The following is a 13,254-nucleotide window of genomic DNA, read 5'->3' as shown; positions in this document are numbered from 1 at the left end:
GTTGTCCAGCCATGTCGTTGAAGTACGAGCCAGCTATTGCCAGCAAAATGACATCCAAGTATATTACTGCCGTCTCAGTGCATTCTGGCCCAAGAAAAAGGCGTTTACAAGCGTCTGTTGCATTTTTATGCTGCCTCGACAAACACACAAGGACAAACCGACTGGACACACAGAGTGTGTGACATTTCGATTTTTTTGAATGAATCTTGGCCGGCCCGGAACTATTACTTTTCCCCAAGAGTTTGGCAGCGTTCCGCAATGAGCGTCAATGATTAGCATTCATCCCTCTCGCCACGACCAGCCACTGTGAGAAAATGTCACACGGCCGACTCGGTAAAAAAGTAAAATGTCAGGAATGCTACGCTGGTGTTTGGGAAAAATACAATGTGAGCTGCTTGATGTTTTTTTTTTTTTTTTTTCCCCCAATCCTGCACCCGAACTGTGTGAGGACAGTTGACACACTAAGAGACACACCTTCAGTTTGTCTTCATTTTAAATCATGATGGAGATTTTTTTATTTTTAAATCCATTGTGTAGCCCATGAGTGCTTTCAGATATTCGATATATGTGTGGGTTTTTCTTTCTCGCATGCGTATTTGTTCTTTTACGTGTCTTTCGTGTATTGTATCCTCGTGTGTTCTCGTGTGCCTTTGTGTGTTCTTCTGTCTCTTCGGATTTATGTTCATACCTTACATATACGTATACGCACGTATGTATGTGCACATCATTCGACATTTGTTCTGGAACTACAAGGGCTTTGAGCTGTGTTGTTATATCAGAAGATTAACCAAGTTTAATCCAACAACAACAATAATATTTAACTCATTTACTGCCATTGACGGCTATAGACGTCAAAGATCCACTTTTTTTTTTTTTTTTACCCGGCTGGTAGTGAATGAGTTAACCCAACCGCATTGTCAGCATTCTTTGGACAAATGGAACTTATTGAGCTTTTAAAAAAATTACATCATCAGCCCGGCTCCCGATCACAATAAAGGGATTTCTAATTCTAATTCTAATTCTAAGTGAGCTCTTCATATAATCAGCGCTTGTTGTTACGAGGCTTGTATAACCAGGTCTCTGTCGCTTGAAAACCATATACACGCTCACACACACACCCCCACACACACATGCACACACACTTTCATTCTATGGAATCAATTTATCCTGCCAGGAAAACATCGGATTTGTGCTGATGGAATCTACAGCCAGAATCGGGGTCAGTGCTTCATTAAATTCTATCCCAGGCAGAACTTGTTTGGTAGTTAGCAAATATAGTCTGCATGCGCAAAGGTTGATACGTTTTGTATACTGATATTGTAAAATGTGTATTTTCATTGCCTCAGACAACTTTTGCTGCATCTGTATGTATGCAAATGCAGCTTATCTCATACATGCCGTCTTGGTCAACAGATTTGTTTACATTTCACGGCAATAAAAATAGTCTAGATTTCATTCTTTCACCCTGAAATTTGATTGTTTTGCCAACGTGACCTCTAATTATAAGAAAAAGAAATTATTTTCTAGAGGTGCTGTACCGTGTCAAATACTGACGTGTCAACTGAAATGGAGTTGAGATTTACCATTTTGAATTGAATTAAGAAAAAATAAATGTGTTTCTACAACATTTACACAGGCTCCTGCGGAGTCATGCATCTGTTGGTCTTTGAATGGCCATGGTGGAATGAAAATTGACGCGGGGACGTACTATGTGTGTACTAGAAAAGTCTTTGCCCTGCACACTAGTTTCATCCATTTTTCACGGGGGCCCCTGTCTGTCTGAACAAGAAGCACAAAAACTTCTCAAGGACCCACACTTGAAACTGGGCACGATGTCAGTCGTTTTGGCTTAAAGAAGACATTTTGGGTGAATTCCAGGGCTCGTACTTTTGTGAACTCCTCCTACGGAATTAACCCGAAGCACCCCAATCAATTCACGTTTAGGATCAGGAATTTTGGCCTCTGTAGAGGTCTGCACATCCGCGTGAGTGCCATCGGAGTTAATGTATTCACTCCTTGGCCCTCTTTGCTCGAGTCCCTATAGAGTGTACATAAAAAAATATGTGCGCTGAGAGAGACGCGAGGATGCGAGTGAGTGCAAAGGATGTGACAAGAATGTGTGTGCGTTAGCAGAGTCGCGGTGGTTGTCGTATTGCGGGGACGGCGAGAGGCGGACGGAAGGAGAAGTTGAGAAGCGGTGTGGAATCGAAGCTCGGGCCTCCCTCGCTGGCTTGTTAATCTCCGAGGACTTGACATTTGAAAACCTGCCTTCCTCCTCCTCATCCTCCTCTTCCTCGCTTCCTCTCAACTCACTGATGTGTGTAAATCCAGCAGTGAATAGACTGGAATTTCTCCACTGCTCTAAATCCCCTCCTCTCAAACCAGGAACTATTCCTCTAACTGCACATTCAAAGATGGACTTGCCCGAGAGAGTCTGTGAAAATTTACACCACAAATGCTAGCCAGATGGCCAACGCTAAACTGAGAAGACTTGCGAGTGACTTTTCGTCACTCTTTATAGGTGGAGCATGGTTTGATAACTGCCCATAAAATATGATTTCTTCTCAAATTCAGTAGTCCCAAGATTTGGTCAACACAGTAGCTTGAAATTTGGTAGACAGCATTGTCTTGATAAGACCCACAAAAATTATGTTTCAAAGCCAAGCCATTACCAGGTCATTAAACGACAAACGCCTCCTAAAATTCAGCCCCCGGAGCCATCTTAACTTTGCACCGTTAGGCAGCTCTATCATGAGGAGACCCACAAAAAAAACCTGCTTGAAAGAAAAACCCACAAGACCCACAAAATAACTTATGGCTGAAAAGAAACTGTAAGGCTGACATGTTTGTTTGAAAAATCTGTTTTAGTCCGTCAGTTTGAGTCAGGCATGGTCATGTTTTTCCATCTTTGAAAGACAAGCTTGTTATAGATGTTTTGTCCCATTGTTATTGCATTTGAAATAAATTACATTTACATTTCCAGACATTGTACTTTTAGTAACATTGTTGCTGTAGCACGATGGCAACGTTTGATTACTTCCCATAATAAAACTTTATTTTCATTTTAAAATTCACCCCCTGAAGCCACCTTCATTTAGCAACATGAACTTTGTTCAATACTGAACAGACCCACAAAAAATGTAAAGCCATGCCTAAAAAGGCACAGAAGTCTGCCACTTTGCTTTAAAGTGGCTATTCTACAGCCATTGAGATGCAGTAACTTCTGTCCCGATGTGGTCATTTGCTTCCTTTATTCCCCTGTGAGTAGAGGTCGAGGACGGACGAGTCGATCATTAGAGGTTACTCTTTGGAAATGGAAAGCCATGCCTGAAAAGAGACTGGAAATCTGCCATTTTAGTGCCAAGCGGCCAATTTAGGGCCATTTTTGTCAATTTCCAGAAGTCATTCAAAGCCTAACTTGTCAGCGATAAGTTCACACGGCTACCGAATTATTCATATGAGATAGTTGGAAAATTAATTTTCGTCGCCTTTTGTTGCTGGCGCATTGTGGCAAATTTGTTGACTTGCCATAAAACACAATGATTTTTATCTTTTGGGTGGTGTGGGGGTTCAGCCCCCGAAGCCAGTGTCACTTCACATGACATTTAATTCATATCATGGACTGTGTTAAATTGTCAAATATTTTACTTTTAGCCATAGCTTGTGGGCGCAGCACAGCATCCAAGTTTAACTCACATTTGAAAATGTTCTTTCTTTTTAAAATCCATCCCTCATGGTCTGTTTGTATAGCAACATGAAATTGGACAGGCATGTGTATCATGAGAGGACCCCCCCCCCCAAAAAAAATAAATAAATAAATAAATAAAATAAAAATGGAAGCTTGGTATCTTGCATTCAAGCAGCCATGTTAGTCTAAAAAACTTTACCAAACCCCAAAAGTTGGAAATGGCTTTCCGACACATTCAGACAAGGATGCTTCGTCCTCATCCTCCAATCGGCAGCAGTCCTTTCCTCTTTTCACACGCAGGTCGTGTTTGTGGTCGCTCGCAAACCCGGGGGCCCAAACACAAACACACACACGCACCCCCCCACCCCCCCACCCCCCCACACACACACACGCACCCCGGCTGTCATGTTCAGTGGCCGCCAGCAGCAGCAGGTAAGTTTGTGCCGAGTCACTGCAAGTGACGTGGCTGTCCGCTCGCATCGCGGCCGCTCGCAAATATGACACGCCGAGATGCAGCGCTCGCTTGGGAACAAGCGGCATCGCAAAACCAAGTAGACAAGCCCTCTCCCAAGTATGTGCGTGGAGGACAAAACAGTGTGTGTGTGGTTAAACGGCGTCGTTATCCACCTCATAGATGGCCCAATGACGACGCTAGTAATGGCTTTTAATGGTGCCGTGTTATGTTCTTATTGCCGCTATCAGTGCCGGTGAATCGGAGTCAAAGCTCAAGCAGACACTTTTCTGTCCATTTTAAGTCAATTTTTATGACTTTAGCGCACTTGTAGGCTCCTCTATGGACTAGATTGGACATTTTGATTCGGTCTTACTATCGTCTGGAACAATAGCCGAGGGCTAAGCTAACATGCGAACCTCAAATTTGTATTTAGAAAAAGTCCATTGTCTTGTTTGCTATGTGATACATTGCTATAATTAGATTTAATTTTCAAAATAATTATAAGTGGGCTTTAAAATCTTTGCATTTTCAAAATGATAATGTTTTCTTTTTTTTTTTTTGCATCAACCACTAACTCTTATTCGCCATCGCTAGTCAGGACTCCCAAATATAAAAATAAGTGGGAAGTATAATATTATTAACAATGATCAAGTTTGAGTAATGACACAGTAATGAGCTATAATACAGCCGATACGTGTCTGCTTCAATCCAAACTGTACAACAACCGGCTCAATATCATCCTTGAGACTTTTTTTTTTTTGTTTGATCCATTGTGAGAGACACGTCGACCCAATTTTATGTCGAACAGTGAAACTGATGTTGAGTTTTGGTTTGCGTCGAATGTTTTAAAGCATCCAACATTCATACATTTTCAGGGGTTGCATATGCTTCTTTTGTCTCCTGGACAAATAATATTCCCAAAATAAATTAAGAGACTTATCAAATTTCTGATCATTATCACCACTTAACATTGTTGATTTAATTTCTAATGATGTGTTTAGTTGACTATATGGACAGGCATAGAACTGCTTCTTATCTGTCGGTTTCGCTGTTATCGTGGATGTTGGCTTATCAGCAGACACTTTGTAACCACAAAAAATATCCAGCATCGACGACAAAGTTATCATCCTTGTAATAACAATGTCATCTTGTGGCCTTTCTTCAAAGTTTTTTTTTTTTCTTTCTGCCATGTTATTTAGTAAGCAGCATGTGCATGCAAGCTGGTGTTGACGAGTGAAGGTCACTCACACTGTGGGGAAAAACTTCATAGTATTATATTTTGATTTGTTGCTAAACAAAAAAAATGTCATCTTAAATGCTGTCATGCTCTGTGGAAAATAAAAAAACCCACATGATTCAATCTGTCTGATTCGCTGGAACTCTGTAAACAATCACAATGCTATCCTTTGAAATGTGACCAATGGATTATGCGATACAATTCCAGCTCAAGCTTTGAAAATATTTTCTGAATCAATCTATCTGAAAAAAAAACCCCAACTCGATTCATAATAAACATAAACGATGACTTTTAATTTTAGTGATTCGGGGTCACTGACATTTCGATGTTGGAATGTATCAACACGTGTTTATTGTGTTCAACTGAGGTCAATGTTGAAATTTGAAACCGTTTTTTTCACAGTTTCTGCTTGAATTGCAAATGTTCCCACCAGGCAAAACCATTACAGTCTATCACGGTACATTAATTGATTGATCTACATTTTTATTAGTTTATTGTTTTTCAAACATTTTTGTCTGAGCCATTTATTGGCTAATTTTAGCCTCCATGTGGCTACTGTAACATTTTGAGTCAGTGCAGTGTGGGACACATTCACACACAAATAAACAAAAAAAGGTAACAAGCCCGGGTTACAAGGATACATTTTTGTTCACCGTTTGTCGTAATCTTCTGATTGAATTGCAAAACTATAGCTTATCATGATACAAGATCGATGAAAGGTGGCTTGAAACGTTTGTCAAAGCTATTTATCAGCCCCCATGTGGCTTTTATCTTTTTAAAATATTTGACCAACTGCTCAATCAGTAAATTCCCTGGCTTCTGCTTGGTCCTGACCTGAGCTATTAATATATTCCAGTCAATCTCACAAATCCAAACCATTTTTAAATAACTTGCACCCGAATGGCAATGGATGCAAATGCAGCGCAAACAAAGGGCCCCCGATACTCGCTCTGACGTGAAATGATGAAATAAGACGTGAATAATGGAATATGCCCGGCTCGCCCGGGCATTGTTTCATTCCCCGCACATATTACATCATCAGAAAATCCCTCTATTGGATCACGTCGTGCGGCTGGCTCCAAATCAATTGGGAGCGCAAACAGGAACTGTGGTGTAAAGAGTATTAAAGTCGGCCTCTTCAGATGAACGATGATGGCCGACTGTGCCACTAAATCCATCGCAGACTACAAGAAGATTGCAGCTTTACGCCGTTGGTTATCCAAATACCACATGCTGCTTTTTTTTTCACCCCTCTTTTTGAGACACATAGCACTGTATAGAAGTAGGTGTACAGATTATAGTGAGGAAGGGAGAAGGAAAGAGAAGTGGCAGTAAAACAGACCAATATCCAGATGTTTAGGCAAAACATCGTCGCATAGATTTGTTATCAAAACAACAATAGCAACCGCTGTGAAGGGCCCTCACAGCCCAGGCCATTTTGGGGTATTGGCATGTTTTTGTACTGTCACGGTGCAATTTGAAAGTCTTGAAAATAGAACAATAAATTTCTTTCATGGAGTTTATTTATTTTTTGCTAGGCGGGCAAATTTTCAAGAGTTTTTACGCCTATTAATGGAGAAAAGTTTACTTAAATCACTGATTATTTCCCTTAAATTTTATGTACTGTATTTTCCAGACTATAAGGCGCACCTGCATATAATCCGAGGAAAATCCTCCCTCCGCCCCCAAAAAAACGCACATATTATGGTATATAAATCGATTGTTAAAACAGTGCCTTTTAACATGGCATCAACTTTGATAATTAAAACAGAACAGACCCAAGAGAAAAAAAAAACATTTCGATTTATTTAGCGTTTTTTTCTGAACTATAGAGCGCCCCTACCGTTGAAAGAAAAATCCACAGAAAAGCTGCACCATTGTATTAGCCGCATGGTTCAAAATCTAGAGAAAAGTAGCGGCTTTTTGTCCGGAAAATACGCTACAAATGTCATTTTTCCAATAATCAGGCAAAAAATTTTTTTCGATTACTTGATCATAAATTTACCTCAAGAGTTCAGCAATTTTTTTAATCCCATTAAAATGAATACAAATAATCACAAATACGTCAAACATTTCACTGCAGTTTTCTTCATAATAATATCGACTAAGACTAATATATTTTTATATGCGCTATGAACGGCAGTATTGAGGTTAAAAAAAAATAGAAGCCTTATGAAACAGCAGTTGCGTACAGCCATTTCGTAACGCTGCTTTCACTATCCTGCAGTTACGTGCACAAACAGCAAGAATAATGAGCGGTGATGGCAAACAAGACCGAGATACAATACAACAAGTTGTTGACCTCGCCCACTTTCTCCAAAGCATTTGTGCGCAAGTGGTGCTTGATTGCGCCCCCCCCCCCCCCTCCCCCAATAATTGCACCGACGGCCTCACTGCTGTCATTACAATCACGCTCCGCGGTGGCCACATCCTCTTCCCCCTCGCCATCCTCGCCGTCCTCTTCCTCTCTCGTCCATTTCCACCAGCATGTGGTATGAATCACAGTAATGATAATGGAGTCGGATGTACACACACATACACACACTTAACATAGTAAAGCCATTGACAATGTCCTCCACGCTCTAATTCACTGGCCCTCCTCCAAGTGAGCTTGCCATTCAACCGACATGTTTTCTTCTGCCTGCAAGGTTGCACTCAAGTGTACTACTTCTTTTTTTTTTTTTTTCCCAAATGGCTAATCCATACATGAAGAGAACTTGATGTACTACCTTGGGAAGATGAACAAAGTTTGTGCCATATGATGCTATTCATTTATTGAATACCGGAAAGTGAGTATTCTCAAAACTTTCGTACGGAATATCAACTTAAAAAATATTTGACCAAGTGTCATCAAAAGGGAATTTCATTCCTGAAAAGTGCATTCAATATCGCAAGCCATTGCACAGTTCGAGCATTAACACTGTGCTTGAATACAAGAAAATGAAAAAAAAAAAAAAACTTTAATAATGATTCATTCTAAATGAAACCTTGAAAACAAATAGTTGTAAAATATTAAATGAAATTGTATTGTACTTAAAAGTTAAATACAACTGAGCTGTACTTAGCAAATATATTGTCCTGGATTTTGCCATTTCTACATTGGTCACATCAGAGACTACTAAAAACTGAACCGGGGCAGGGTTAGCGTTTGGAGTTAATCGTCACCTATAAGAGGTTATGAACTAGAAATGTGGGTTAGGGTGTTTTGCTTAGCAGACCACTAAAAAAAATAATTAATTCAGATTTGAGTTAGGTTTAGGGTTAATGATACAAGGTTGAGTCACTGATGGTGTAGGTGTCAAAATCAAGGCCCAGGGTCAGATCCGGTCCACCACTTCATTTTATGTGGCCCGCGCAGGCAAATCATGCACGACTTCATGTTTCTTGCAAAGATACCAAAATTGCAAATTGTCACCAATTTTAAAAATGTTAAAATATTGCATGCGACCCCTGGCGTGGTGGTACACGCGCCAGATTTGTGTTCGGCCGGCGTGGGATCGGTTCCCGTTCAGGGATGGTGTCTGTGTGTCCCCTGCGACTGGCTGGCGACCAGTTAAGGGCGTTTAAACCGTAAACACAGACGGCACCCTCGTTCCAAAGGTGCCGGGGTTCGGTTTAGCGACCGATAAAAACATACCCACGACAGGGTTGGTATGAGCTCCCCCGAAAGTAACAATAAGAAACCGAAGCCCTCCTCCATGCAGCTCAGCTGTGGGAGCGTGCTCCTCTTTAATGATGTACATCCCAAGCCTTATTCCGGAGACGGACACAGGTGATCAATCCTGCTTAAACTTTGTCCTTCCTCCTCTCTCGCCCAGACTCTTCCTGTGATGGACTGTCTCGCTCTCTCCTTCGTGAGCACCCCGCCCCCAAACCCCCCCCCCCTCCCCTTTACCTCACCTGCCCCCAGCTCCATCTTCACCTCAGCGCCTCACTCCATGCATCAGCTGCCCACTAATCACCCTTCCCTCCTCTCCTAAATCTCACTTTAGTTCCCATCCTCCCGTCCTACCTCCATTTCCTCTCCATCTTCGCTGCCCTGTGTCTTTGTCTCCAAAATAGCTGAGGGTGACGCTTTGTTGACAATTTAGAACTCTGTTTCTCCAAACTTTTTCAACTTTAAAGCCCGAATTGCAAATGTACCGCTCCTTCACGATCCAAAACATGTGGTTCGTATGCTTTCATCGCGATTAAGGTTGGGATCTCGCGCTCGCCTTCGGGGGGATTGTTTAGTGACCCAACATTCATTGTAGGACTCTGACAACTGAATTGCAACTATCAAGACATTTGCTATGAATTTACTTTACATACTGTATTCTATTAAAAAAACAAAAAAAAACATTTGGATAGCTGTAGTGCAACACGCCTTTCCGAACACTTGAACATAAAAGAAAAAAATATATATATATATTTATACATTTTCTATCCGATTTGTAAGGGTGAATGACTGCAGGTTTTTACAGGATTAAAGAAATTCTGCAGCGCATTTGTCGATTCAGCCTTTTTTGGGCTGCAGTAATCCCATGCGGGCAAACTTTTCAACTTTATTACTTGTCCTATATGACCATCCCTGGGTATTATTATTATTATTATTATATATATTTTTTCCAACGCCTGAGCTTGTATTGTGAAAACCACCTTGGAATTTTGTTGCTCCTCCTCTCATTTTTGTTCCTCAACAATCCCGGTTTTGTGGGACTGATGAAGCAAATCTGTTCATCCCTCGTCACTTCTACAAAGAGAAAAACATTGTTCTGACAATGCTATTTAAAGTGGGCGGAGTATGTTGTCAAATGAACATTCACTATGAAAATGTGTGAGACTAGTTCAAACAAAAATATAACCAGACACCAGTTTTGTTAACAAACATGAAACTGGTTGGCCATGTGTTGTCATAACAAAAACAGTCCTAAGAATGAAATTGTTGTAGAAAGTTGGCAAGGTTATAATAGTGAATGAAAACTAACTTAAGCTAAACTTGAAAAATATTTTTTTGTCTATAAAATAAAAACTAAAATGCTTTTTTTATTATTAAAAAAAGGCTAACTTTCCTACATTTATATAACTCACAAAAACTAACTAATGCTTGATTATGGCGAAAATGTTTTTATCTCCGTCAGTTAATTTCATACATGAGCTCTCAGTGTTCATTTTAAATGTAGTTAATTTGATATTGCTGTACATCCGTAGTTGCAGAAGAAGGAAGGTCAAAGTTGCTTGAGAATTTTAGTTTACTTTATTACACAGTAATCAACAAACACTCCACGTATTTGGGGAAAAAACTAAAACTAATCATAAAACCTAAACTAAAACGAAGCATTTTTGAAAAATAAAAACTATTGAAGACAAACCAGCTTGTTCTAAAAACTAATTGAAACTAACAGAATTTAAAAAATAAACATCAAACCCAAACAAATTTGAATGAAAAATATCAAACTATTATAACCCCGCTTCGAAAGAGCCATTTTGTGTGAATTCTACGGCTTTTATACTTAGAGGAGTCTGGAATTTTCCTAAATGAGCCCCAATCATTTTTTTTTGTTAATTTAATAAGCATCATTTTTATGATTTATTTATTTATTTTTAGCTGGGCTTTGTCCCTTTTAGCAAGGCCACTCTAGTAAGCGCCCATGCTGTTCGCTGAAGGAGATGGGATGTCTTTGTAACATATGACAAAGTGTCAGCGCCAGGAAATAGCTTGGTTAGACGTGTGTGTGCACGTGTGTGTGCGTGTGTCAGAAAAAGTCGTCCATGCTTGATTACACTTGAGCCAGTCAGCTGCAGTCTGGCAGCGTTCGACCTTTCAGCCGCAGATAAAGACACGACAGATGCAGGTGAAGCAGTCCACGTCCACCACTCACTCCCATCTCCAATTTGGGCCTTGAGCCCGACAGCTGCCCTTTATTTTCTATTTTTATATCCTCACCTGGACAAAAATATGATCTGAGCGCATTGATGAGCATCATTCTCACCGTGTATCAGAACTCACGGACATAACAGGCGAAAATAAATGTGGTTTTGCAACGCAAGTGTTGCGCCTCTCTCCGACACTGATTGCATGCAAGCGCAGTCATTAGAATCGAATACATCTGCATGTGTAATTTCCTCGAAATCATCAAAAAACACATTTCAGCCTCAGCTGCTGAGCGCTACTGATTTTATGACTTATGTTTCTATCAGCGCACATTTGTTTTATATTTGCTTTGTGTTTCTCATTCCTTACATTTGCAGATGGCGCTCCGGTCCTAAAATAGCCAATTAAAGCAGAAACGATGTAAAGTTATGTGAAATTCTAGGTGTGTCAACAAACTTTTTGATTTTTTTTTTTTTTTACATATAAAAATTGATTGATTTTTACACATTTTAAGACAGTTCCCAGCTTTCTGCAATTCAAGAAAAAGCCAAGAAACTGGCAGCCAAGTGGAGAAATTAGAACCATTATCAGACAAATTGCAGGAATGCAACAAGTGGGAATATAATCATGCTAAAATGCTTACATGTGCGATGTTTCATATTTTCTAATCTTAGTTGCATGTCTCTTTAGCGAGTGACGTCATTAGCGTAACTTGCAAATGTGCTAAATGTTTAAAATGTTCATATGTGAGTTGTGCATTACGAAGATATTTGCTTAGCCATTAGCTTGGCTTGCTAATACGAACGTGCTAAACCATGTGGCCTATAAATGTGGTGACCTGAAGTCAAATTAGCAACCTTATTGTAACTTAGCTTTGCATTCTTCTCCACCAAGGTTCTTTTTTTAAAAAAAATTTAAATTAATTTATTTATTTATTTTTATTATTTTTTGTGGGGGTTTAATGAATATCTGATATTTTTTGGTAATTTAATGCTGCTGAATATCATTCACTTATTTATCAATTATTTCTACAGCAGGTATTTAAGAAAAAAAAAAAAACACACCTTTCCCCTTTAATACAGCATAAAAGTAGATTTTTGTCACGTGTGTCCATGTAGGATCTCTTTTTCTTCTAAATCCTCATAAGCAACAAGCATGCTTGTTTGTGCGCGTGTGGAGGTGATCGAGTTGATCGAGTTGATCGAGTGTTGTCGCGCTAGACCAGGAAATGAAAACCCCGACATGCCCTAAAAAAAAAAGATATAAATAAGAGCAAAGTTGTGTAGCACGCCGTAGTGAAATATGCGCGATGAGGCCGAGACAACATTAGCTTGTGCTGAATTATTCATCCGACTCTAAAGCAGGACGGTCCGTCGGAACATTTCTTTCTTCTATGCGCCTTGTGTGCGTGTTTGTGTGTATGCTTGTGTTTTCCTCATGCGCTCTGGAGACGTTTGCTCCGTCTTCATTAATGAGACACACACGCTGTAGATCTCACGGCTACGCGGTGAACACAATGATGTCGAGTAACACAAACAGACAAGACGCACACAACCACCATGCACTTAGCATGCTTTGTGTCTGCTGATTAGTCGTCGCTGCCAGTTTCATTTATTCCGAGATGTGTTTGCGTGTCACTTTCTGTCTGCGTTTTCAAAATAACAGTAAAACCTGGAAGGTTCAGCGCAATCACATTTTTTTTTCCTCCCATAGGATATAATGGGACTCGCAACAAGGCTTTGCTCGGGGCTGTGTGAAAAAGATATACAGATAAATGCTACTTTCACTTTAACCATGAAAGAAAAGAAACAAATTTAATGTGTTTAAACTGTATTTTAAAGTTTAAAAAGTGTACTATCTCTTTAAATTTGTAAGTAAAAAAAAATAAAGCTACTTTGGTCAATTTGACCGAACTTTCGTTATTTTATTTATTATTTATTTTCTTAAATAAAACCCCCAAAAATGGTTTGTATCGCCAATTGGAATCAAATTGACCAAAGTAGCGGTTCGTTCCAATTTCT

General features: G+C 39.8%; 1 protein-coding gene across 9 annotated transcripts in view; it reads left to right on the top strand.

Moving 5' to 3' along the window:
- Window positions 1-13,254, top strand: part of LOC148329963 (uncharacterized) — a 269,796-nt gene that overhangs the window by 55,925 nt on the left and 200,617 nt on the right. Inside the window, exon 4 of one of the 9 annotated variants that reach the window (XR_015845018.1) lies at window positions 2,134-2,792. The exons of the other annotated variants lie outside the window; for them this stretch is intronic. The gene's annotated coding sequence lies outside the window, so the exon portion shown is untranslated. Of the gene's footprint in view, window positions 1-2,133; window positions 2,793-13,254 lie in introns of those variants that run through there. 9 annotated transcript variants of the gene reach the window in all.

The sequence above is a fragment of the Idiotropiscis lumnitzeri genome, chromosome 9, assembly GCF_059441095.1.
Source record: "Idiotropiscis lumnitzeri isolate Australia: NSW breed Sydney's pygmy pipehorse chromosome 9, RoL_Ilum_1.0, whole genome shotgun sequence".
In the NCBI taxonomy this organism is placed as follows: domain Eukaryota; kingdom Metazoa; phylum Chordata; class Actinopteri; order Syngnathiformes; family Syngnathidae; genus Idiotropiscis; species Idiotropiscis lumnitzeri.
This window is presented reverse-complemented; position numbering and strand designations above follow the sequence as displayed.